The sequence below is a fragment of the Pseudophryne corroboree genome, unplaced genomic scaffold, assembly GCF_028390025.1.
Source record: "Pseudophryne corroboree isolate aPseCor3 unplaced genomic scaffold, aPseCor3.hap2 scaffold_1343, whole genome shotgun sequence".
NCBI lineage: Eukaryota > Metazoa > Chordata > Amphibia > Anura > Myobatrachidae > Pseudophryne > Pseudophryne corroboree.
This window is the reverse complement of record NW_026967969.1, coordinates 1-24722: the sequence shown is the minus strand read 5'-3', so window position 1 is coordinate 24722 and position 24722 is coordinate 1. Positions and strand designations below refer to the sequence as shown.

The window sequence follows — 24722 nt, the reverse complement described above, 5'->3', positions numbered from 1 at the left end:
GATTTTGGTGATATTTAAGTAGACAAGTAAAAATTTCGAAAACCCCTGTTATGGTGTAGGGTACCTGGCCTTCTCTGATGTAATCAGAGTTAGATTTGATTCAGTGATTTTATAAAAACAGCTAGGAAGCACAATTTAGCAGTGGGTTGCAGAGAAAAAGAAATATGCTGGCAAAAAAATCCAATTGACTGATTAAACAGCTCTTCATTTTCTGGCTTTATTTTTATGCTAACAAATTTGTTCTCTGAAAAGTGTCCACAAAGCCAAGTATCTGATTAACATCTTTGTAGGGATGGTTTTTCACCTATTACTAAATTAAACTTGCTTCATTGGAAAGGCAGCAAGATGCATCCTCATTTCAATATCTACTGAAATAATACAGGTTGACACCAGGAAACATTAACGCCACTGCATCCTTGCTGCTTTCTCATGTGGAAGTCTGTTTAATGTGAAAACAAGGTGATATCTAATTAGCACACAGGTAAGGAATTAAGAAAATCTTTATTTAAGGGTGAAGATGTTTCTCACAAAATCGTTGCCCCAATGCATCATTGAAATTCAAGCTGGAAAGATGATTTTAATATATCACTTGTACATTTTGTATTGCTCTTCTGGTGACAATGTAGTTTGCTTTTGTCAATTACCATTTTAATAATCGGGTAAAGAAAATTAATTGGATTTTTGAAAGAAAACAATACTGTCAATATACTATTAAAACAAATTAAAATGGTAAAAGTTATTGTACTTTAAGTAAAAATAAAAGAGCAAAAATATCAATCCCAGTTTTGGATTACTTTAATTAACAAAAAAAAAATGCATATAGCAGAGGATAGTTTCAATCTGCCTACCTCTGGGTTATGGACCCAGCATGCTTCCATTACAGTACTCTGCTGCACATGTAAGTGCAAGAGATCCTGAAGCACTCACTCATCATGGGAAAGTACCAATGTGTTTCTTCATTGGTTGATGGAAGAAACATCATACAAAAACTCTCCACATTATTGACTTTTTAAAATGTTTCTAGGAATCGTTCTAGATGAATGCTTATTAGCCTTTGTCAGTATGTACTTTTGCAAAGTGTCGCGGTGGCGCAATCAGTTAGTGTGTAAGGCTATTAACCAAAAGGTTGGTGGTTCAATCCCACCCAGGGACTTAATTGACCTTGTTATCAGATTTTGGTGATCTTTAAGTAGACAAGTCAAAATTTCAAACCCCCTGTTATGGTGTAGGGTACCTGGCCTTCTCTGATGTAATCAGAGTTAGATTTGATTCAGTGATTTTATAAAAACAGCTAGGAAGCACAATTTAGCAGTGGGTTGCAGAGAAAAAGAAAAATGCTGGCAGAAAAATCCAATTGAGTGATTAAACAGCTCTTCATTTTCTGGCTTTATTTTTATGCTAACAAATTTGTTCTCTGAAAAGTGTCCACAAAGCCAAGTATCTGATTAACATCTTTGTAGGGATGGTTTTTCACCTATTACTAAATTAAACTTGCTTCATTGGAAAGGCAGCAAGATGCATCCTCATTTCAATATCTACTGAAATAATACAGGTTGACACCAGGAAACATTAACGCCACTGCATCCTTGCTGCTTTCTCATGTGGAAGTCTGTTTAATGTGAAAACAAGGTGATATCTAATTAGCACACAGGTAAGGAATTAAGAAAATCTTTATTTAAGGGTGAAGATGTTTCTCACAAAATCGTTGCCCCAATGCATCATTGAAATTCAAGCTGGAAAGATGATTTTAATATATCACTTGTACATTTTGTATTGCTCTTCTGGTGACAATGTAGTTTGTTTTTGTCAATTACCATTTTAATAATCGGGTAAAGAAAATTAATTGGATTTTTGAAAGAAAACAATACTGTCAATATACTATTAAAAAAAATTAAAATGGTAAAAGTTATTGTACTTTAAGTAAAAATAAAAGCTAAAATATCAATCCCAGTTTTGGATTACTTTAATGAACAAAAAAAAAATGCATATAGCAAAGGATAGTTTCAATCTGCCTACCTCTGGGTTATGGGCCCAGCATGCTTCCAGTGCAGTACTCTGCTGCACATGTAAGTGCAAGAGATCCTGAAGCACTCACTCATCATGCGAAAGTACCAATGTGTTTCTTCATTGGTTGCTGGAAGAAACATCTTACAAAAACTCTCCAGATTATTGACTTTTTAAAGTTTTTCTAGGAAACGTTCTAGATGAATGCTTATTAGTCTTTGTCAGTATGTACTTTTTGCAAAGTGTCTCTGTGGCGCAATCGGTTAGTGTGTTCAGCTATTAATCAAAAGGTTGGTGGTTCAATCCCACCCAGGGATGTAATTGACCTTGTGATCAGATTTTGGTGATATTTAAGTAGACAAGTCAAAATTTCGAAAACCCCTGTTATGGTGTAGGGTACCTGGCCTTCTCTGATGTAATCAGAGTTAGATTTGATTCAGTGATTTTATAAAAACAGCTAGGAAGCACAATTTAGCAGTGGGTTGCAGAGAAAAAGAAATATGCTGGCAAAAAAATCCAATTGACTGATTAAACAGCTCTTCATTTTCTGGCTTTATTTTTATGCTAACAAATTTGTTCTCTGAAAAGTGTCCACAAAGCCAAGTATCTGATTAACATCTTTGTAGGGATGGTTTTTCACCTATTACTAAATTAAACTTGCTTCATTGGAAAGGCAGCAAGATGCATCCTCATTTCAATATCTACTGAAATAATACAGGTTGACACCAGGAAACATTAACGCCACTGCATCCTTGCTGCTTTCTCATGTGGAAGTCTGTTTAATGTGAAAACAAGGTGATATCTAATTAGCACACAGGTAAGGAATTAAGAAAATCTTTATTTAAGGGTGAAGATGTTTCTCACAAAATCGTTGCCCCAATGCATCATTGAAATTCAAGCTGGAAAGATGATTTTAATATATCACTTGTACATTTTGTATTGCTCTTCTGGTGACAATGTAGTTTGCTTTTGTCAATTACCATTTTAATAATCGGGTAAAGAAAATTAATTGGATTTTTGAAAGAAAACAATACTGTCAATATACTATTAAAACAAATTAAAATGGTAAAAGTTATTGTACTTTAAGTAAAAATAAAAGAGCAAAAATATCAATCCCAGTTTTGGATTACTTTAATTAACAAAAAAAAAATGCATATAGCAGAGGATAGTTTCAATCTGCCTACCTCTGGGTTATGGACCCAGCATGCTTCCATTACAGTACTCTGCTGCACATGTAAGTGCAAGAGATCCTGAAGCACTCACTCATCATGGGAAAGTACCAATGTGTTTCTTCATTGGTTGATGGAAGAAACATCATACAAAAACTCTCCACATTATTGACTTTTTAAAATGTTTCTAGGAATCGTTCTAGATGAATGCTTATTAGCCTTTGTCAGTATTTACTTTTGCAAAGTGTCGCGGTGGCGCAATCAGTTAGTGTGTAAGGCTATTAACCAAAAGGTTGGTGGTTCAATCCCACCCAGGGACTTAATTGACCTTGTTATCAGATTTTGGTGATCTTTAAGTAGACAAGTCAAAATTTCAAACCCCCTGTTATGGTGTAGGGTACCTGGCCTTCTCTGATGTAATCAGAGTTAGATTTGATTCAGTGATTTTATAAAAACAGCTAGGAAGCACAATTTAGCAGTGGGTTGCAGAGAAAAAGAAAAATGCTGGCAGAAAAATCCAATTGAGTGATTAAACAGCTCTTCATTTTCTGGCTTTATTTTTATGCTAACTAATTTGTTCTCTGAAAAGTGTCCACAAAGCCAAGTATCTGATTAACATATTTGTAGGGATGGTTTTTCACCTATTACTAAATTAAACTTGCTTCATTGGAAAGGCAGCAAGATGCATCCTCATTTCAATATCTACTGAAATAATACAGGTTGACACCAGGAAACATTAACGCCACTGCATCCTTGCTGCTTTCTCATGTGGAAGTCTGTTTAATGTGAAAACAAGGTGATATCTAATTAGCACACAGGTAAGGAATTAAGAAAATCTTTATTTAAGGGTGAAGATGTTTCTCACAAAATCGTTGCCCCAATGCATCATTGAAATTCAAGCTGGAAAGATGATTTTAATATATCACTTGTACATTTTGTATTGCTCTTCTGGTGACAATGTAGTTTGTTTTTGTCAATTACCATTTTAATAATCGGGTAAAGAAAATTAATTGGATTTTTGAAAGAAAACAATACTGTCAATATACTATTAAAAAAAATTAAAATGGTAAAAGTTATTGTACTTTAAGTAAAAATAAAAGCTAAAATATCAATCCCAGTTTTGGATTACTTTAATGAACAAAAAAAAAATGCATATAGCAAAGGATAGTTTCAATCTGCCTACCTCTGGGTTATGGGCCCAGCATGCTTCCAGTGCAGTACTCTGCTGCACATGTAAGTGCAAGAGATCCTGAAGCACTCACTCATCATGCGAAAGTACCAATGTGTTTCTTCATTGGTTGCTGGAAGAAACATCTTACAAAAACTCTCCAGATTATTGACTTTTTAAAGTTTTTCTAGGAAACGTTCTAGATGAATGCTTATTAGTCTTTGTCAGTATGTACTTTTTGCAAAGTGTCTCTGTGGCGCAATCGGTTAGTGTGTTCAGCTATTAATCAAAAGGTTGGTGGTTCAATCCCACCCAGGGATGTAATTGACCTTGTGATCAGATTTTGGTGATATTTAAGTAGACAAGTCAAAATTTCGAAAACCCCTGTTATGGTGTAGGGTACCTGGCCTTCTCTGATGTAATCAGAGTTAGATTTGATTCAGTGATTTTATAAAAACAGCTAGGAAGCACAATTTAGCAGTGGGTTGCAGAGAAAAAGAAATATGCTGGCAAAAAAATCCAATTGACTGATTAAACAGCTCTTCATTTTCTGGCTTTATTTTTATGCTAACAAATTTGTTCTCTGAAAAGTGTCCACAAAGCCAAGTATCTGATTAACATCTTTGTAGGGATGGTTTTTCACCTATTACTAAATTAAACTTGCTTCATTGGAAAGGCAGCAAGATGCATCCTCATTTCAATATCTACTGAAATAATACAGGTTGACACCAGGAAACATTAACGCCACTGCATCCTTGCTGCTTTCTCATGTGGAAGTCTGTTTAATGTGAAAACAAGGTGATATCTAATTAGCACACAGGTAAGGAATTAAGAAAATCTTTATTTAAGGGTGAAGATGTTTCTCACAAAATCGTTGCCCCAATGCATCATTGAAATTCAAGCTGGAAAGATGATTTTAATATATCACTTGTACATTTTGTATTGCTCTTCTGGTGACAATGTAGTTTGCTTTTGTCAATTACCATTTTAATAATCGGGTAAAGAAAATTAATTGGATTTTTGAAAGAAAACAATACTGTCAATATACTATTAAAACAAATTAAAATGGTAAAAGTTATTGTACTTTAAGTAAAAATAAAAGAGCAAAAATATCAATCCCAGTTTTGGATTACTTTAATTAACAAAAAAAAAATGCATATAGCAGAGGATAGTTTCAATCTGCCTACCTCTGGGTTATGGACCCAGCATGCTTCCATTACAGTACTCTGCTGCACATGTAAGTGCAAGAGATCCTGAAGCACTCACTTATCATGGGAAAGTACCAATGTGTTTCTTCATTGGTTGATGGAAGAAACATCATACAAAAACTCTCCACATTATTGACTTTTTAAAATGTTTCTAGGAATCGTTCTAGATGAATGCTTATTAGCCTTTGTCAGTATGTACTTTTGCAAAGTGTCGCGGTGGCGCAATCAGTTAGTGTGTAAGGCTATTAACCAAAAGGTTGGTGGTTCAATCCCACCCAGGGACTTAATTTACCTTGTTATCAGATTTTGGTGATCTTTAAGTAGACAAGTCAAAATTTCGAAAACCCCTGTTATGGTGTAGGGTACCTGGCCTTCTCTGATGTAATCAGAGTTAGATTTGATTCAGTGATTTTATAAAAACAGCTAGGAAGCACAATTTAGCAGTGGGTTGCAGAGAAAAAGAAATATGCTGGCAAAAAAATCCAATTGACTGATTAAACAGCTCTTCATTTTCTGGCTTTATTTTTATGCTAACAAATTTGTTCTCTGAAAAGTGTCCACAAAGCCAAGTATCTGATTAACATCTTTGTAGGGATGGTTTTTCACCTATTACTAAATTAAACTTGCTTCATTGGAAAGGCAGCAAGATGCATCCTCATTTCAATATCTACTGAAATAATACAGGTTGACACCAGGAAACATTAACGCCACTGCATCCTTGCTGCTTTCTCATGTGGAAGTCTGTTTAATGTGAAAACAAGGTGATATCTAATTAGCACACAGGTAAGGAATTAAGAAAATCTTTATTTAAGGGTGAAGATGTTTCTCACAAAATCGTTGCCCCAATGCATCATTGAAATTCAAGCTGGAAAGATGATTTTAATATATCACTTGTACATTTTGTATTGCTCTTCTGGTGACAATGTAGTTTGCTTTTGTCAATTACCATTTTAATAATCGGGTAAAGAAAATTAATTGGATTTTTGAAAGAAAACAATACTGTCAATATACTATTAAAACAAATTAAAATGGTAAAAGTTATTGTACTTTAAGTAAAAATAAAAGAGCAAAAATATCAATCCCAGTTTTGGATTACTTTAATTAACAAAAAAAAAATGCATATAGCAGAGGATAGTTTCAATCTGCCTACCTCTGGGTTATGGACCCAGCATGCTTCCATTACAGTACTCTGCTGCACATGTAAGTGCAAGAGATCCTGAAGCACTCACTCATCATGGGAAAGTACCAATGTGTTTCTTCATTGGTTGATGGAAGAAACATCATACAAAAACTCTCCACATTATTGACTTTTTAAAATGTTTCTAGGAATCGTTCTAGATGAATGCTTATTAGCCTTTGTCAGTATGTACTTTTGCAAAGTGTCGCGGTGGCGCAATCAGTTAGTGTGTAAGGCTATTAACCAAAAGGTTGGTGGTTCAATCCCACCCAGGGACTTAATTGACCTTGTTATCAGATTTTGGTGATCTTTAAGTAGACAAGTCAAAATTTCAAACCCCCTGTTATGGTGTAGGGTACCTGGCCTTCTCTGATGTAATCAGAGTTAGATTTGATTCAGTGATTTTATAAAAACAGCTAGGAAGCACAATTTAGCAGTGGGTTGCAGAGAAAAAGAAAAATGCTGGCAGAAAAATCCAATTGAGTGATTAAACAGCTCTTCATTTTCTGGCTTTATTTTTATGCTAACTAATTTGTTCTCTGAAAAGTGTCCACAAAGCCAAGTATCTGATTAACATATTTGTAGGGATGGTTTTTCACCTATTACTAAATTAAACTTGCTTCATTGGAAAGGCAGCAAGATGCATCCTCATTTCAATATCTACTGAAATAATACAGGTTGACACCAGGAAACATTAACGCCACTGCATCCTTGCTGCTTTCTCATGTGGAAGTCTGTTTAATGTGAAAACAAGGTGATATCTAATTAGCACACAGGTAAGGAATTAAGAAAATCTTTATTTAAGGGTGAAGATGTTTCTCACAAAATCGTTGCCCCAATGCATCATTGAAATTCAAGCTGGAAAGATGATTTTAATATATCACTTGTACATTTTGTATTGCCCTTCTGGTGACAATGTAGTTTGTTTTTGTCAATTACCATTTTAATAATAGGGTAAAGAAAATTAAGTGGATTTTTGAAAGAAAACAATACTGTCAATATACTATTAAAACAAATTAAAATGGTAAAAGTTATTGTACTTTAAGTAAAAATAAAAGCTAAAATATCAATCCCAGTTTTGGATTACTTTAATGAACAACAAAAAAATGCATATAGCAAAGGATAGTTTCAATCTGCCTACCTCTGGGTTATGGACCCAGCATGCTTCCATTGCAGTACTCTGCTGCACATGTAAGTGCAAGCGATCCTGAAGCACTCACTCATCATGCGAAAGTACCAATGTGTTTCTTCATTGGTTGCTGGAAGAAACATCTTACAAACACTCTCCAGATTATTGACTTTTTAAAGTTTTTCTAGGAAACGTTCTAGATGAATGCTTATTAGTCTTTGTCAGTATATACTTTTTGCAAAGTGTCTCTGTGGCGCAATCGGTTAGTGTGTTCAGCTATTAATCAAAAGGTTGGTGGTTCAATCCCACCCAGGGACGTAATTGACCTTGTGATCAGATTTTGGTGATATTTAAGTAGACAAGTCAAAATTGCAAACCCCCTCTTATGGTGTAGGGTACCTGGCCTTCTCTGATGTAATCAGAGTTAGATTTGATTCAGTGATTTTATAAAAAAACAGCTAGGAAGCACAATTTAGCAGTGGGTTGCAGAGAAAAAGAAAAATGCTGGCAGAAAAATCCAATTGAGTGATTAAACAGCTCTTCATTTTCTGGCTTTATTTTTATGCTAACTAATTTGTTCTCTGAAAAGTGTCCACAAAGCCAAGTATCTGATTAACATCTTTGTAGGGATGGTTTTTCACCTATTACTAAATTAAACTTGCTTCATTGGAAAGGCAGCAAGATGCATCCTCATTTCAATGTCTACGGAAATAATACAGGTTGACACCAGGAAACATTAACGCCACTGCATCTTTGCTGTTTTCTCATGTGGAAGTCTGTTTAATGTGAAAACAAGGTGATATCTAATTAGCACACAGGTAAGGAATTAAGAAAATCTTTATTTAAGGGTGAAGATGTTTCTCACAAAATCGTTGCGCCAATGCATCATTGAAATTCAAGCTGGAAAGATGATTTTAATATATCACTAGTACATTTTGTATTGCTCTTCTGGTGACAATGTAGTTTGTTTTTGTCAATTACCATTTTAATAATCGGGTAAAGAAAATTAAGTGGATTTTTGAAAGAAAACAATACTGTCAATTATAAGGGCACGGTCGTGCCCTTATATTAAGGCTGAATCGAACAAACGGAATTCTCCCATAGGGAACTTCTGAGATGGGGGCATGGTGTTTGAGGGGCTACACCTCAAAACTGATAGGACGTACTGAGCTGAAATTTGGCATGGACGCGTAGAATCGTCACCCGCTGCTGCAGGCCAAATTTCAGGGCAAAATAATAAAAAATGAGGAATTGGGAGTAAGCTAAAGTTCCAACTGTCAGTTTTTTTCTGCCACTCCCTCTGTGGCTTTTTGACAACGTTTTCCTATAGAGTGAATGAAGATTTTTTTGGGAAGGCATAACTCAGGATAGAGGACGAATTAAGACTTGGGGTTTGTTTTACTAGATAGAGTATGCCCCAGTGTAGTGCCTTTTGGGGTTGTGGTTTTTCAGAAAGTTATAGGGTTTTTTTAATTAAGAGAAATATGCCCCATTATAGAGATAGGGCATTTCAATTTGTTGCGCCTGCGCAGTGACCGCCAGCAGGGGGTGTACAGAGAGTAGCTCTGGCAGTTGGGCACGAGGAGACAGAGCGGGAAGGAGTCACGTGGAGCTGCAGGAGGACAGCCAGTGGTTCCCGGCGTGTGAGTTCATTGAGGTCCATGAAGCGGGAGGAGATCGCCGGAGCTGCGTAGCACTGGGTGAGTTCTGTCAGGCAGCCCACCGCTGTGTACCCAGCTTCCACTTCTCCCCCGCGTGTCCGGCCACCCTCCCTTCCCGCCCGCCCGGCCACCCTCCCCTCCCGCCCGCCCGCCCGCCCGCTCGCCCGCCCGCTTGCCCGCTGTGTGCCCGGCCGCCCGCCGGACCTTCCCTGGTGGCTGCCTGCGTCTCCTCCCCGCGTCTGTGGTGCGGCTGGCAGTAGGAGGCGTCTCGGGCAGCTGTGTCCGGCCACTCCTCCCTCCTCCTCCTCCCGCTGTGTCCGGCCCTCCCTACCTGCAGTATGCGGTATTTATCAAGGTCTCTATGGTCACCAGTCACCCCCCCTTCCCCCTCTCGCCCTCCCTGCTGTGTGTCCGTCTCCCCCCCCCTGCTGTGTGTCCGTCGCCCCCCCCCCTTGCCCTCCCTGCTGTGTGTCCCCCCCTCCTCCCTGCAGTGTGTTCCCCCCCGTGCCCTCCCTGCTGTGTGTCCGGCCACCCTCCCCTCCTCCCGCTGTGTCCGGCCACCCCCCCCTCCCGCTGTGTCCGGCCACCCCCCCCCTCTCGCTGTGTCCGTCCACCCCCCCCCTCCCGCTGTGTCCGGCCACCCCCCCCTCCCGCTGTGACCGGCCACCCCCCCCACTCCCGCTGTGTCTGGCCACCCCCCCCTCCCGCTGTGTCCGGCCACCCTCCCCTCCTCCCGCTGTGTCCGGCCACCCTCCCCTCCTCCCGCTGTGTCCGGCCACCCCCCCCTCCCGCTGTGTCCGGCCACCCCCCCTCCCGCTGTGTCCGTCCACCCCCCCCTCCCGCTGTGTCCGGCCACCCTCCCCCTCCCGCTGTGTCCGGCCACCCCCCCCTCATCCCGCTGTGTCCGGCCACCCCCCCTCCTCCCGCTGTGTCAGGCCACCCCCCCTCCTCCCGCTGTGTCTGTCCACCCCCCCTCCTCCTCTCTGCTGTGTGTCCGTTCTCCCCCCGCCCTCCCTGCTGTGTGTCCGTCCCCCCCCGCCCTCCCTGCAGCGCCTGACACACGCACACGCAGCGCCTGACACACACGCACACACGCAGCACCTGACACACACACACAGACGCAGCACCTGACACTCACACGGACCTGACACACACGCACACACTCACACGCAGCGCCTGACACACACAGACACGCAGCGCCTGACACACACAGACACGCAGCGCCTGACACACACACACTCACGCACCTGACACACACACTCACGCACCTGACACACACACACACACTCACGCACCTGACACACACACACTCACGCACCTGACACACGCACACTCACGCACCTGACACACGCACACGGCACGCAGCACCTGACACACACACACAGCACCTGACACACACACACACACACGCAGCACCTGACACACAGACATGCAGCGCCTGACACACACACACAGACACGCAGCACCTGACACACACACGCAGACACGCAGCACCTGACACACACACACACACGCAGCACCTGACACACACACGCAGACATGCAGCACCTGACACACACACGCAGACACGCAGCACCTGACACACACACGCAGACACGCAGCACCTGACACAGACACGCAGCACCTGACACACACACATACGCAGCACCTGACACACACACACACACAGCACCTGACACACACACACGCAGCACCTGACACAGACATGCAGCGCCTGACACACACACGCAGACATGCAGCACCTGACACACACATGCAGCACCTGACAGACACACACACACACACACACATGCAGCACCTGACACACCCACACACACAGACATGCAGCACCTGACACACCCACACACACACGCAGCACCTGACACACATACATACATGTGGCATTTAACGCACACACGCACAGCACCTGACACACAATCATATACACTCAGAGCACCTAACACACACATACACTCGCAGCACCTCACACACACTCGTATACACACGCAGCACCTGCCACTCACACATATATACACATGTAGCACCTGCCACTCCCACATACATGAACAGCACCTAACACACACATATATACATGCAGCACCTGACACACACATACACGTGCAGCACCTGACAGTCACACACATACAGATGCGACACAAACACATACACGCTCAACACCTGACACCCACGTGGCAGCTGACGCATACAAATGCAGCACCTGAGATACACACATATACACGTGCAGCACCTGAGACACACACATACACGTACAGCACCTGACACACACACACATGTATGTACACGTGCGGCTCCAGGCACACACATACGTACGTACACACGCGGAATTTAACACACACACACACACATACACGTGCGGCACCTGACACACATGTACGAACACGCGTGGCTCCTGACACACACACACGCGTGGCTCCTGACACACACACACACACACACATGTACGAACACGCGCGGCTCCTGACACACACACGTATATACGTATACGCACGGCACCTGACACCTACACGTATGTACGTATACGCACGGCTCCTGACACCCACACGCATGTACACGCGCGGCTCCTGGCACACACACACACACACACGTACGTACACGCGCGGCACCTGACACACGCCTGTACGTACACACATGCACAGCACCTGACATACACACATGTAGGTACGCGCCACCTGACACACACACACACACACACGTACACGTACGACACTTGACACACACGTACGTACACGCACGGCACTGACACGTATGTACGCGCACGGCACCTGACACTCACGTACATACTAGTGATGAGTGGGTTCGGTTCGTCGGAATCCGAACCCCCCGAACTTCACCCATTTTACACGGGTCCGAGGCAGGTTCGAACCTTCCCGCCTTGCTCGGCTAGCCTGAGCGCGCACGAACGTCATCATCCCGCTGTCGGATTCTCGCGAGATTCGGATGTCTGCATTCGTGGAAAGGGATCCCATGTGTAAACATGGGACCCCTTTCAGTCCGTCTGGTCCGGGTGTTCGGTTTGTTGTTTTGCCAAGTACGTGGATTTAATCTGGAACCTGGATCAGGTGAGTATAATTATCTTTTATTTTCAGGTACCCGTGGATTCTACTTGGAGAAGAGGACCGACTGCTTCATGTCAACATAGGTAAGTATGTGTGTGTCGGCAGGTGGGAAATAAAGTTATACTTTCACGGTGTCTGTGTCCTGTTTTTATTTGGGTATTTTTTCCCCAGTAGAACTACAGGTACCAGCGGGCCCGTTTTTCTCCTGCATGCTGGTACTTGTGGTTCTCCAAGTACCAGCTTGCGGGGGAGGCTTGCTGGGACTTGTAGTACTACTAGAAAAAACAATATTCTTTAAATTTTCTCAAGGCTATCAGCCTCCCATCCGCAGCCCTTGGATGGGGGGGACAGCCTCGGGCTTCACCCCTGGCCCTTAGGTGGCTGGGGGGGGGACCCCTTGATTGAAGGGGTCACCACTCCCCCAGGGTACCCCGGCCAGGGGTGACTAGTTGGATATTTAATGCCACGGCCGCAGGGCACTGTATAAAAGTGACCCCCGGCTGTGGCATTATCTGTCCAGCTAGTGGAGCCCGATGCTGGTGTAAAAAATACGGGGGACCCCTACTCTTTTTGTCCCCCGTATTTTTTGCACCAGCACCAGGCGCAGAGCCCGGTGCTGGTTTTAAAAATACGGGGGATCCCCTGTCCGTTTTTCCCCCGGATTTTTAGAACCAGGACCGGCTCGAAGAGCCCGAGGCTGGTTATGCTTTGGAGGGGGGACCCACGCAATTTTTTTTTCGGGTTTTTCACATTCCATTTAAAAAATAAATAATATTTAAAAAAATATATAAATAATACTTGTGCCTCCAAAAAAGACAAACCAAGTACCTAATCCCTTCTAATATAAATAGATATGCTATTACCAAAAAAAAAAAACTGCAAAAAAAAAACATGTTTTTAAATTTTTTTTATTAGATTCCGCCAGCAAAGTGTGGCGGATTGAAAATGACGAATTTACTGTTTAAAAGCACTGTTGTCGAATTTACAAACTTCAATTGAATATACTTTTGTCGAATTGCCGCATTTGTACCATTGCAGAAAAGTCGAATTTGTCAAATGTCGAATTTTAAAGTCGAATTTTGAAAGCCTGTAAGAATAGGCTCCGTCCCCTTCTACCCCTGTACCTTGCTCTCTCCTGTCTGTGCTCTCTCCCGTCTGTAGGACTAGGCCCCGCCCCCTTCTTACCCTCCTGTGACTGCTCTCTCCTGACAAGCGGACCAGGCCTGCCCCCTACACGCTGCTGGTGTCTTCATTGTTACTTGGTCTGGAGCTCCGTTGGGGAGAGAACTCACGTGAGCTCATTAAGAATGAGGAACTGGGATGTTTTAATTTTATTGTGAGTAGTGTAGTGTGGTGATGTAGTATGTTGTATGGGGGGTATAGTGTAATTATGAAGTGCAGCATATGGGAGGGCTGTAGCATAGTGATGTAGTGTGGCATATGGGGGGTGGTAGCGCATAGGCGTGCGTACAGGGGGTGCCTGGTGCGCACAGGCACTCCCTAATGTCCAGCACCGCTGCACGCCACACTTGCTGTAGCACAGTGATCGCTGACTGTGTGATCGGTGGAGCCTAGCCTGCAGCTCATTTCCGTACCTCCCACCACCGCTGCACCCGACCCCCCTCTGCCTGCTGCTAATACTATGCTGAGTGCATTCGTCGGCGGCCTCACTGGGGGGACTGGCGTCACCTTGCAATGTGACGTGGTGATGTCCGCCCATGCTCTCCTCCCGCCCACCTGTGCTTTCCTCCTGCTGCGGTCTCTCAGTCCTAGTGTGCCGCGGCCGCCACACCACTGGCAGTGTTCCTCTAGGAGGGACTGGGAGCTGCTGGCAGACACATTCTGCTGAGACTTACTTGTCAGTGCGGGTTCCGGACGGCAGGCGGCGGGTGGGAGGGCAGACGGGGAGCAGGTGTCACAAGGAGTGTGTGGGTAACTAATTCACAATACTTCCGCTCAACGTGGCACTGCTGGTCCTTCATCTCCCATGTCTCTTCACCAGGTGGCGGGCGGCCCGGAAATTAAGTGATGTGTTGTGCAGCAGTCAGTGTGAAGTGACTGTGAGTAACACTGGTGGTGCTGATGATGCTGCTGCAGAATCTGGAAGCAATTAATTCATAAATATAATGTACTCTATCAGTGTTTCTCTGACGTCCTAGTGGATGCTGGGAACTCCGTAAGGACCATGGGGATTAGCGGCTCCGCAGGATACTGGGCACAAAAGTAAAGCTTTAGGACTACCTGGTGTGCACTGGCTCCTCCCCCTATGACAATCCTCCAAGCCTCAGTTAGATTTTTGTGCCCGGCCGAGAAGGGTGCACACTAGGGGCTCTCCTGAGCTTCTTAGTGAAAGTTTAGTTTTAGGTTTTTTATTTTCAGTGAGACCTGCTGGCAACAGGCTCACTGCATCGAGGGACTAAGGGGAGAAGAAGCGAACTCACCTGCGTGCAGAGTGGATTGGGCTTCTTAGGCTACTGGACACCATTAGCTCCAGAGGGACCGAACACAGGCCCAGCCTCGGAGCTCGGTCCCAGAGCCGCGCCGCCGGCCCCCTTACAGAGCCAGAAGCAAGAAGAGGTCCGGAAAATCGGCGGCAGAAGACATCCTGTCTTCACCAAGGTAGCGCACAGCACTGCAGCTGTGCGCCATTGCTCCTCAGCACACTTCACACTTCGGTCACTGAGGGTGCAGGGCGCTAGGGGGGGCACCCTGAGCAGCAATAGAAACACCTTGGCTGGCGAAAATACATCACATATAGCCCCCAGGGCTATATGGATGAATTTTAACCCCTGGCAGATTCCACAGAAAAACGGGAGAAAAGGCCGCCGAGAAGGGGGCGGAGCCTATCTCCTCAGCACACTGGCGCCATTTTCTCTCACAGCTCCGTTGGAGGGAAACTCCCTGGCTCTCCCCTGCAGTTACTACACTACAGAAAGGGGTTAAAAAAGAGAGGGGGGCACTAATTAGGCGTAGTATAACAATACAGCAGCTATAAGGGGAAAAACACTTATATAAGGTTATCCCTGTATATATATATATATATATATAGCGCTCTGGTGTGTGCTGGCATACTCTCCCTCTGTCTCCCCAAAGGGCTAGTGGGGTCCTGTCCTCTATCAGAGCATTCCCTGTGTGTGTGTGTGTCGGTACGATTGTGTCGACATGTATGAGGAGGAAAATGGTGTGGAGGCGGAGCAATTGCCTGTAATGGAGTTGTCACCCCCTAGGGAGTCGACACCTGAGTGGCTGAGCTTATGGAAGGAATTACGTGACAGTGTCAGCTCTTTACAAAAGATTGATGACATGAGACAGCCGGCTACTCAGCCTGTGCCTGTCCAGGTGTCTCAAAAGCCATCAGGGGCTCTAAAACGCCCGTTACCGCAGATGGCAGATACAGACGCCGACACGGATACTGATTCCAGTGTCGACGATTAAGAGACGAATGTGACTTCCAGTAGGGCCACACGTTACATGATTGAGGCTATGGAAAATGTTTTTACACATTTCTGATAATACCAGTACCACTAAAAAGGGTATTATGTTGGGTGAGAAAAAACTGCCTGTAGTTTTTCCTGCATCTGAGGAATTAAATGAAGTGTGTGATGATGCGTGGGTTTCCCCCGATAAAAACTGTTAATTCCTAAAAAGTTATTAGCATCATACCCCTTCCCGCCAGAGGATAGGGCACATTGGGAAACACCCCCTAGGGTGAATAAAGCGCTCACACGCTTGTCTAAACAGGTGGCACTACCGTCCCCGGATACGGCCGCCCTTAAGGAACCTGCTGACAGAAAGCAGTAAAATATCCTAAAATGTATATACACTCACACGGGTGTGATACTGCGACCAGCAATCGCCTCAGCCTGGATGTGCAGTGCTGGGGTGGCTTGGTCGGATTCCCTGACTGACAATATTGATACCCTAGATAGGGACAGTATATTACTGACTATAGAGCATTTAAAAGATGCTTTCTATATATGCGTGATGCACAGAGGGATATTTGCCGACTGGCATCAAGAGTAAGTGCGCTGTCCATTTCTGCCAGAAGAGGGTTATGGACAAGACAGTGGTCAGGTGATGCTGATTCCAAAAGGCATATGGAAGTATCGCCTTATAAAAGGGAGGAGTTATTTGGGGTAGGTCTAACAGACCTGGTGGCCACGGCAACGGCTGGGAAATCCACATTTTTACCCCAGGTAGCCTCTCAACATAAGAAGACGCCGTATTATCAGGCGCAGTCCTTTGGGCCCCATAAGGGCAAGCGGGCAAAAGGCTCCTCATTTCTGCCCCGTGGCAGAGGGAGAGGAAAAAGGCTGCAGCAAACAGCCAGTTCCCAGGAACAGAAACGGTGGGGGCCCGTCTCATAAATTTCAGCGTGCAGTGGGCTCACTCACAGGTGGACCCCTGGATCCTTCAGGTGGTATCTCAGGGGTACAAATTGGAATTCGAGACGTCTCCCCTTCGCCGTTTTCCTAAAGTCTGCTTTACCGACGTCTCCCTCCGACAGGGAGGCGGTATGGGAAGCCATTCACAAGCTGTATTCCCAGCAGGTGATAATCAAGGTACCCCTCCTACAACAGGGAAAGGGGTATTATTCCACGCTGTTTGTGGTACCGAAGCCGGACGGCTCGGTGAGACCTAATTTAAATCTGAAATCCTTGAACACTTACATACAAAGGTTCAAATTCAAGATGGAGTCACTCAGAGCGGTGATGGCAAACCGGGAAGAAGGGGATTATATGGTGTCTCTGGACATCAAGGATGCTTATCTCCATGTCCCAAATTACCCTTCTCACCAAGGGTACCTCAGGTTTGTGGTACAGAACTGTCACTATCAGTTTCAGACGCTGCCGTTTGGTTTGTCCACGGCACCCCGGGTCTTTACCAAAGTAATGGCCGAAATGATGATACTCCTTCGAAGGAAGGGAGTTTTAATTATCCCTTACTTGGACGATCTCCGGATAAGGGCAAGATCCAGGGAACAGTTGGTAGTCGGGGTAGCACTATCTCAAGTAGTGTTGCGGCAGCACGGTTGGATTCTTAATATTCCAAAATCGCAGCTGATTCCGACGACACGTCTTCTATTCCTAAGGATGATCCTGGACACAGTCCAGAAAATAAGAATTTACTTACCGATAATTCTATTTCTCATAGTCCGTAGTGGATGCTGGGGACTCCGAAAGGACCATGGGGAATAGCGGCTCCGCAGGAGACTGGGCACAAAGTAAAAGCTTTAGGACTAGCTGGTGTGCACTGGCTCCTCCCCCTATGACCCTCCTCCAAGCCTCAGTTAGGATACTGTGCCCGGACGAGCGTACACAATAAGGAAGGATTTTGAATCCCGGGTAAGACTCATACCAGCCACACCAATCACACCGTACAACTTGTGATCTGAACCCAGTTAACAGCATGATAACAGAAGGAGCCTCTGAAAAGATGGCTCACAACAACAATAACCCGATTTTTGTAACAATAACTATGTACAAGTAATGCAGACAATCCGCACTTGGGATGGGCGCCCAGCATCCACTATGGACTATGAGAAATAGAATTATCGGTAAGTAAATTCTTATTTTCTCTAACGTCCTAGTGGATGCTGGGGACTCCGAAAGGACCATGGGGATTTTACCAAAGCTCCCAACCGGGTGGGAGAGTGCGGATGACTCTGCAGCACCGAATGAGAGAACTCCAGGTCCTCCTCAGCCAGGGTATCAAATTTGTAGAATTTAGCAAACATGTTTTCCCCTGACCAAGTAGCTGCTCGGCAAAGTTGTAAAGCCGAGACCCCTCGGGCAGCCGCCCAAGATGAGCCCACTTTCCGTGTGGAATGGGCTTTTACAGATTTTGGCTGTGGCAGGCCTGCCACAGAATGTGCAAGCTGAATTGTACTACAAATCCAACGAGCAATCGTCTGCTTAGAAGCAGGAGCACCCAGCTTGCTGGGTGCATACAGGATAAACAGCGAATCAGATTTTCTGACTCCAGCCGTCCTGGAAACATATATTTTCAGGGCCCTGACTACGTCCAGCAACTTGGAATCCTCCAAGTCCCTAGTAGCCGCAGGCACCACATATGAAAAATTAGGTAAGGGCTTTTATAGGATAAAGCCGCCAATTCTGAGACACGATGTACAGAGAGCCAACGTAAAAAATAACAATGTTTATTAATAAAACATATAAAAAGATTAATTGTCAAATAACCGGTGAAAAATATATATAAATATATATAAGAACATTCTACCTTTGAGAAAGTCACGTGAACGTGACGAAACGCGTCAGGACCCGCCCCTATCCACACTCAGCTCAGGTGAAATCTTCCAGGTGTTCCTTGGTCCCCGCTGCACCCTCCTTCTACAGCATCCGACATCAGCGGCTTCAGCGCACACGCCGCCACGACCGGGTTGTGAGAGAGACGGTCCATTCCTTTCCGCTGCACAGCGTATATGGGCATTGCAGGACATTGAAGCCGAGGACGCTCGGCTCTTACCAGCCCATTTTGGAAAGGTATTGAATATCAATTTCAACTGAGGGACTTTTTTATTCATTAGGATCCTACCAACACACCTGGTATTTATCAACTATCTAACAAGTGAATCACTGAACTTTTCACCCCAATAAGCTGAGTCATTACAATATACCACTAGTTCACGTCTAGTGACTGTTCTTATATATATTTGTATATATTTTTCACCGGTTATTTGACAATTAATCTTTTTATATGTTTTATTAATAAACATTGTTATTTTTTACGTTGGCTCTCTGTACATCATGTTTCGTTCCTGATATTCAGCGCAGCCGTTTGTTCTTTTTCTATGCTATCACCACAATACTACACATAGTATTCCGGCAAGCGCAGACTATCAGGAACATAAAATTGTGATTATTTAATTCTATGAAACACGTATTGGTTTTCACTTTTTATTTTGATGATTAGGCGCTCGTTTGTTGCAGTTTTTTGTTTTGGTCAATTCTGAGACACGCCTGGCTGAAGCCAGGGCTAACAGCATTACCACTTTCCATGTGAGATATTTTAAGTCCACAGTGGTGAGTGGTTCAAACCAATGTGATTTTAGGAATCCCAAAACTACATTGAGATCCCAAGGTGCCACTGGAGGCACAAAAGGAGGCTGTATATGCAGTACTCCCTTGACAAACGTCTGAACTTCAGGAACAGAAGCCAGTTCTTTTTGGAAGAATATTGACAGGGCCGAAATTTGAACCTTAATGGACCCTAATTTGAGGCCCATAGACAGTCCTGTTTGCAGGAAATGCAGGAAACGACCCAGTTGAAATTCCTCTGTAGGGGCCTTCCTGGCCTCGCACCACGCAACATATTTACGCCAAATACGGTGATAATGTTGTATGGTTACATCCTTCCTGGCTTTGATCAGGGTAGGGATGACTTCATCCGGAATGCCTTTTTCCTTCAGGATCCGGCGTTCAACCGCCATGCCGTCAAACGCAGCCGCGGTAAGTCTTGGAACAGACATGGTCCCTGCTGGAGCAGGTCCTTTCTTAGAGGTAGAGGCCACGGGTCTTCCGTGAGCATCTCTTGAATTTCCGGGTACCAAGTCCTTCTTGGCCAATCCGGAGCCACGAGTATAGTCTTTACTCCTCTCCTTCTTATGATTCTCAGTACTTTTGGTATGAGAGGAAGAGGAGGGAACACATACACTGACTGGTACACCCACGGTGTTACCAGAGAGTCCACAGCTATTGCCTGAGGGTCCCTTGACCTGGCGCAATATCTATCCAGCTTTTTGTTGAGGCGGGACGCCATCATGTCCACCCTTTGGTTTTTCCCAACGGTTCACAATCATGTGGAAGACTTCTGGGTGAAGTCCCCACTCCCCCGGGTGAAGATCGTGTCTGCTGAGGAAGTCTGCTTCCCAGTTGTCCACTCCCGGAATGAACACTGCTGACAGTGCTATCACATGATTCTCCGCCCAGCGAAGAATCCTTGCCACTTCCATCATTGCCCTCCTGCTTCTTGTGCCGCCCTGTCTGTTTACGTGGGCGACTGCCGTGATGTTGTCCGACTGGATCAACACCGGCTGACCCTGAAGCAGAGGTCTTGCCTGACTTAGGGCATTGTAAATGGCCCTTAGTTCCAGGATATTTATGTGAAGTGACGTTTCCATGCTTGACCACAAGCCCAGGAAATTTCTTCCCTGTGTGACTGCTCCCCAGCCTCTCAGGCTGGCATCCGTGGTCACCAGGACCCAATCCTGAATGCCGAATCTGCGGCCCTCTAGGAGATGAGCACTCTGTAACCACCACAGGAGAGACATCCTTGTCCTTGGAGACAGGGTTATCCGCTGATGCATTTGAAGATGCGATCCGGACCATTTGTCCAGCAGATCCCACTGAAAAGTTCTTGCATGGAATCTGCCGAATGGAATCGCTTCGTAAGAAGCCACCATCTTTCCCAGGACCATTGTGCATTGTACTGACACTTGGCCTGGTCTTAGGAGGTTCCTGACTATGTCGGATAACTCCTTGGCTTTCTCCTCCGGGAGAAACACCTTTTTCTGTACTGTGTCCAGAATCATCCCTAGGAACAGCAGACGTGTCGTCGGAATCAGCTGCGATTTTGGAATATTTAGAATCCATCCGTGCTGTCGTAGTACTACTTGAGATAGTGCTACTCCGACCTCTAACTGTTCTCTGGACCTTGCCTGCTTACTTTGTGCCTTCCAATGCACAATGCAAACTACAGGTAGTGCTGCAGGGCCCACACCCTTTTACTTGCCGTACAGAGCAGCTCTGGAGCTGTTACAGTGCCCAGCTGCTGCAAGAAATCAGCTTGAATGCTTCAGGGGCTGGGGCATAGCCAACATGAGCCCCACACCGAAGGAGGGTGGAGGTGTTTAATGCGAACTAGGGGTCATCCAAGCGCCGCAAAAGGCCGCCATGCCCTGCACGCCCCTTTTCTCTTTTCATATGCAGACGAGGGTTGAAGCCAACTTTGACCCACTGCTTGGATGACATCACCGTATGCAAATCCATCTGCTGCAGGCCTTCCCCCAGGAATGCTTGCACTAGTTGTTGCATTTGGTTTGTTGTTTGACCCACTGCTTGGATGACATCACCGTATGCAAATCCATCTGCTGCAGGCCTTCCCCCAGGAATGCTTGCACTAGTTGTTGCATTTGGTTTGTTGTTTGGGGGTGCTTCATTATTAGGCAGCCTTCTGCCCTCCCATGTTCATCTGAAAATTTGTGTTCTCCCTGCAGTTGTTGTCCCCAGATGAGAGTTCCCTTGTGCTGCCTCAGTTGAATCTCCTTTACTTGACAGAGATGTGCCTGAGCAGCGGCCCTCCCCAGCCCTATCCCAAATCATACTTATTTTGCATAGGAGATACCATGGTCATGAAGATTGTTCTCCCAGGGTGAGGTTCATTCATTGCATTCTGGGTATGCTGACCCCTGTGATTTCCCCAAATGTGGGAAACTCGACTGCATTATTTGTGGTAGTGGGGGACTGTGTTTGTGCTTTCCTCTGGTCAGCTCTGGTAAAAGTCAGATTTATTTGTCTCAGATCTTCCTCTAGCCTTGTTCTTCTTTCGAGAGTTCCCTTGTGCTGCCTCAGTTGGATCTCCTTCACTTGACAGGGGGGTACCCGAGCAGCGACCCTCCCCAGCTCTAGCCCAACTTCTACTTACCTGGCAGGTGAGATACTATGATCATGTAGGTGCTTCTCCCAGGGCAAGGCTCACCCATTGCACTCTGGGTGTGCTGCTCCTGCGATTTCCCCAAATGTGGGAAACTTGACTGCATAATTTGTGTTTCCCCTGGTCGGCTCTCATATAATTCAGATCTCTTTGTCTCAGGTCTCTCTCCAGCCTAGTTTGCTGTCTGTTTCAACTTCTCTTTTCTTGAGCCGCTCCCTTCTATGCCCTTGCGCACTATCCTGACTTCTCCCGTCTGCTTACTTTGTGCCTTCCAATGCACAATGCAAACTACAGGTAGTGCTGCAGGGCCCACACCCTTTTACTTGCCGTTCAGAGCAGCTCTGGAGCTGTTACAGTGCCCAGCTGCTGCAAGAAATCAGCTTGAATGCTTCAGGGGCTGGGGCATAGCCAACATGAGCCCCACACCGAAGGAGGGTGGAGGTGTTTAATGCGAACTAGGGGTCATCCAAGCGCCGCAAAAGGCCGCCATGCCCTGCACGCCCCTTTTCTCTTTTCATATGCAGACGAGGGTTGAAGCCAACTTTGACCCACTGCTTGGATGACATCACCATATGCAAATCCATCTGCTGCAGGCCTTCCCCCAGGAATGCTTGTACTAGTTGTTGCATTTGGTTTGTTGTTTGGGGGTGCTTCAGTATTAGGCAGCCTTCTGCCCTCCCATGTTTATCTGGAAATATGTGTTCTCCCTGCAGTTGTTGTCCCCAGATGAGAGTTCCCTTGTGCTGCCTCAGTTGAATCTCCTTTACTTGACAGAGATGTGCCTGAGCAGCGGCCCTCCCCAGCCCTATCCAAAATCATACTTATTTTGCATAGGCGATACCATGGTCATGAAGATTGTTCTCCCAGGGTGAGGTTCATTCATTGCATTCTGGGTATGCTGACCCCTGTGATTTCCCCAAATGTGGGAAACTCGACTGCATTATTTGTGGTAGTGGGGGACTGTGTTTGTGCTTTCCTCTGGACAGCTCTGGTAAAAGTCAGATTTATTTGTCTCAGATCTTCCTCTAGCCTTGTTCTTCTTTCGAGAGTTCCCTTGTGCTGCCTCAGTTGGATCTCTTTCACTTGACAGGGGGGTGCCAGAGCAGCGACCCTCCTCAGCTCTAGCCCAACTCCTACTTACCTGCCAGGTGAGATACTTTGATCATGAAGGTGCTTCTCCCAGGGCAAGGCTCACCCATTGCACTCTGGGTGTGGTGCCCCTGCGATTTCCCCAAATGTGGGAAGCTTGACTGCATAATTTGTGTTTCCCCTGGTCAGCTCTCGTATAATTCAGATCTCTTTGTCTCAGGTCTCTCTCCAGCCTAGTTTGCTGTCTGTTTCCACTTCTTTTTTCATGAGCCCCTCCCTTTTATACCCTTGTGCACTATCCTGACTTCTCCTCCTGTCTGCTTACTTTGTGCCTTCCAATGCACAATGCAAACTACAGGTAGTGCTGCAGGGCCCACACCCTTTTACTTGCCGTACAGAGCAGCTCTGGAGCTGTTACAGTGCCCAGCTGCTGCAAGAAATCAGCTTGAATGCTTCAGGGGCTGGGGCATAGCCAACATGAGCCCCACACCGAAGGAGGGTGGAGGTGTTTAATGTGAACTAGGGGTCATCCAAGCGCCGCAAAAGGCCGCCATGCCCTGCACGCCCCTTTTCTCTTTTCATATGCAGACGAGGGTTGAAGCCAACTTTGACCCACTGCTTGGATGACATCACCGTATGCAAATCCATCTGCTGCAGGCCTTCCCCCAGGAATGCTTGCACTAGTTGTTGCATTTGGTTTGTTGTTTGGGGGTGCTTCAGTATTAAGCAGCCTTCTGCCCTCCCATGTTCATCTGAAAATATGTGTTCTCCCTGCAGTTGTTGTCCCCAGATGAGAGTTCCCTTGTGCTGCCTCAGTTGAATCTCCTTTACTTGACAGAGATGTGCCTGAGCAGCGGCCCTCCCCAGCCCTATCCCAAATCATACTTATTTTGCATAGGAGATACCATGGTCATGAAGATTGTTCTCCCAGGGTGAGGTTCATTCATTGTATTCTGGGTATGCTGACCCCTGTGATTTCCCCAAATGTGGGAAACTCGACTGCATTATTTGTGGTAGTGGGGGACTGTGTTTGTGCTTTCCTCTGGTCAGCTCTGGTAAAAGTCAGATTTATTTGTCTCAGATCTTCCTCTAGCCTTGTTCTTCTTTCGAGAGTTCCCTTGTGCTGCCTCAGTTGGATCTCTTTCACTTGACAGGGGGGTGCCCGAGCAGCGACCCTCCCCAGCTCTAGCCCAACTCCTACTTACCTGCCAGGTGAGATACTATGATCATGAAGGTGCTTCTCCCAGGGCAAGGCTCACCCATTGCACTCTGATTTCCCCAAATGTGGGAAGCTTGACTGCATAATTTGTGTTTCCCCTGGTCGGCTCTCGTATAATTCAGATCTCTTTGTCTCAGGTCTCTCTCCAGCCTAATTTGCTGTCTGTTTCC

At 45.4% G+C, this 24722-nt stretch overlaps 4 non-coding genes and 1 pseudogene across 4 annotated transcripts; all 5 read left to right on the top strand.

Moving 5' to 3' along the window:
• Nucleotides 1-21911: 21911 nt before the first annotated feature.
• LOC134994967 (U1 spliceosomal RNA) lies at nucleotides 21912-22075 on the top strand. Its single transcript, XR_010197884.1, has one exon. It is a non-coding gene; the product is annotated as a U1 spliceosomal RNA (small nuclear RNA).
• A 152-nt stretch (nucleotides 22076-22227) lies between these two features.
• Nucleotides 22228-22369, top strand: LOC134994973 (U1 spliceosomal RNA; annotated as a pseudogene).
• A 692-nt stretch (nucleotides 22370-23061) lies between these two features.
• On the top strand, nucleotides 23062-23225 carry LOC134994961 (U1 spliceosomal RNA). The gene has a single exon (XR_010197878.1). It is a non-coding gene; the product is annotated as a U1 spliceosomal RNA (small nuclear RNA).
• A 152-nt stretch (nucleotides 23226-23377) lies between these two features.
• Nucleotides 23378-23540, top strand: LOC134994986 (U1 spliceosomal RNA). Its single transcript, XR_010197902.1, has one exon. It is a non-coding gene; the product is annotated as a U1 spliceosomal RNA (small nuclear RNA).
• A 674-nt stretch (nucleotides 23541-24214) lies between these two features.
• On the top strand, nucleotides 24215-24378 carry LOC134994957 (U1 spliceosomal RNA). The gene has a single exon (XR_010197874.1). It is a non-coding gene; the product is annotated as a U1 spliceosomal RNA (small nuclear RNA).
• Nucleotides 24379-24722: the final 344 nt, after the last annotated feature.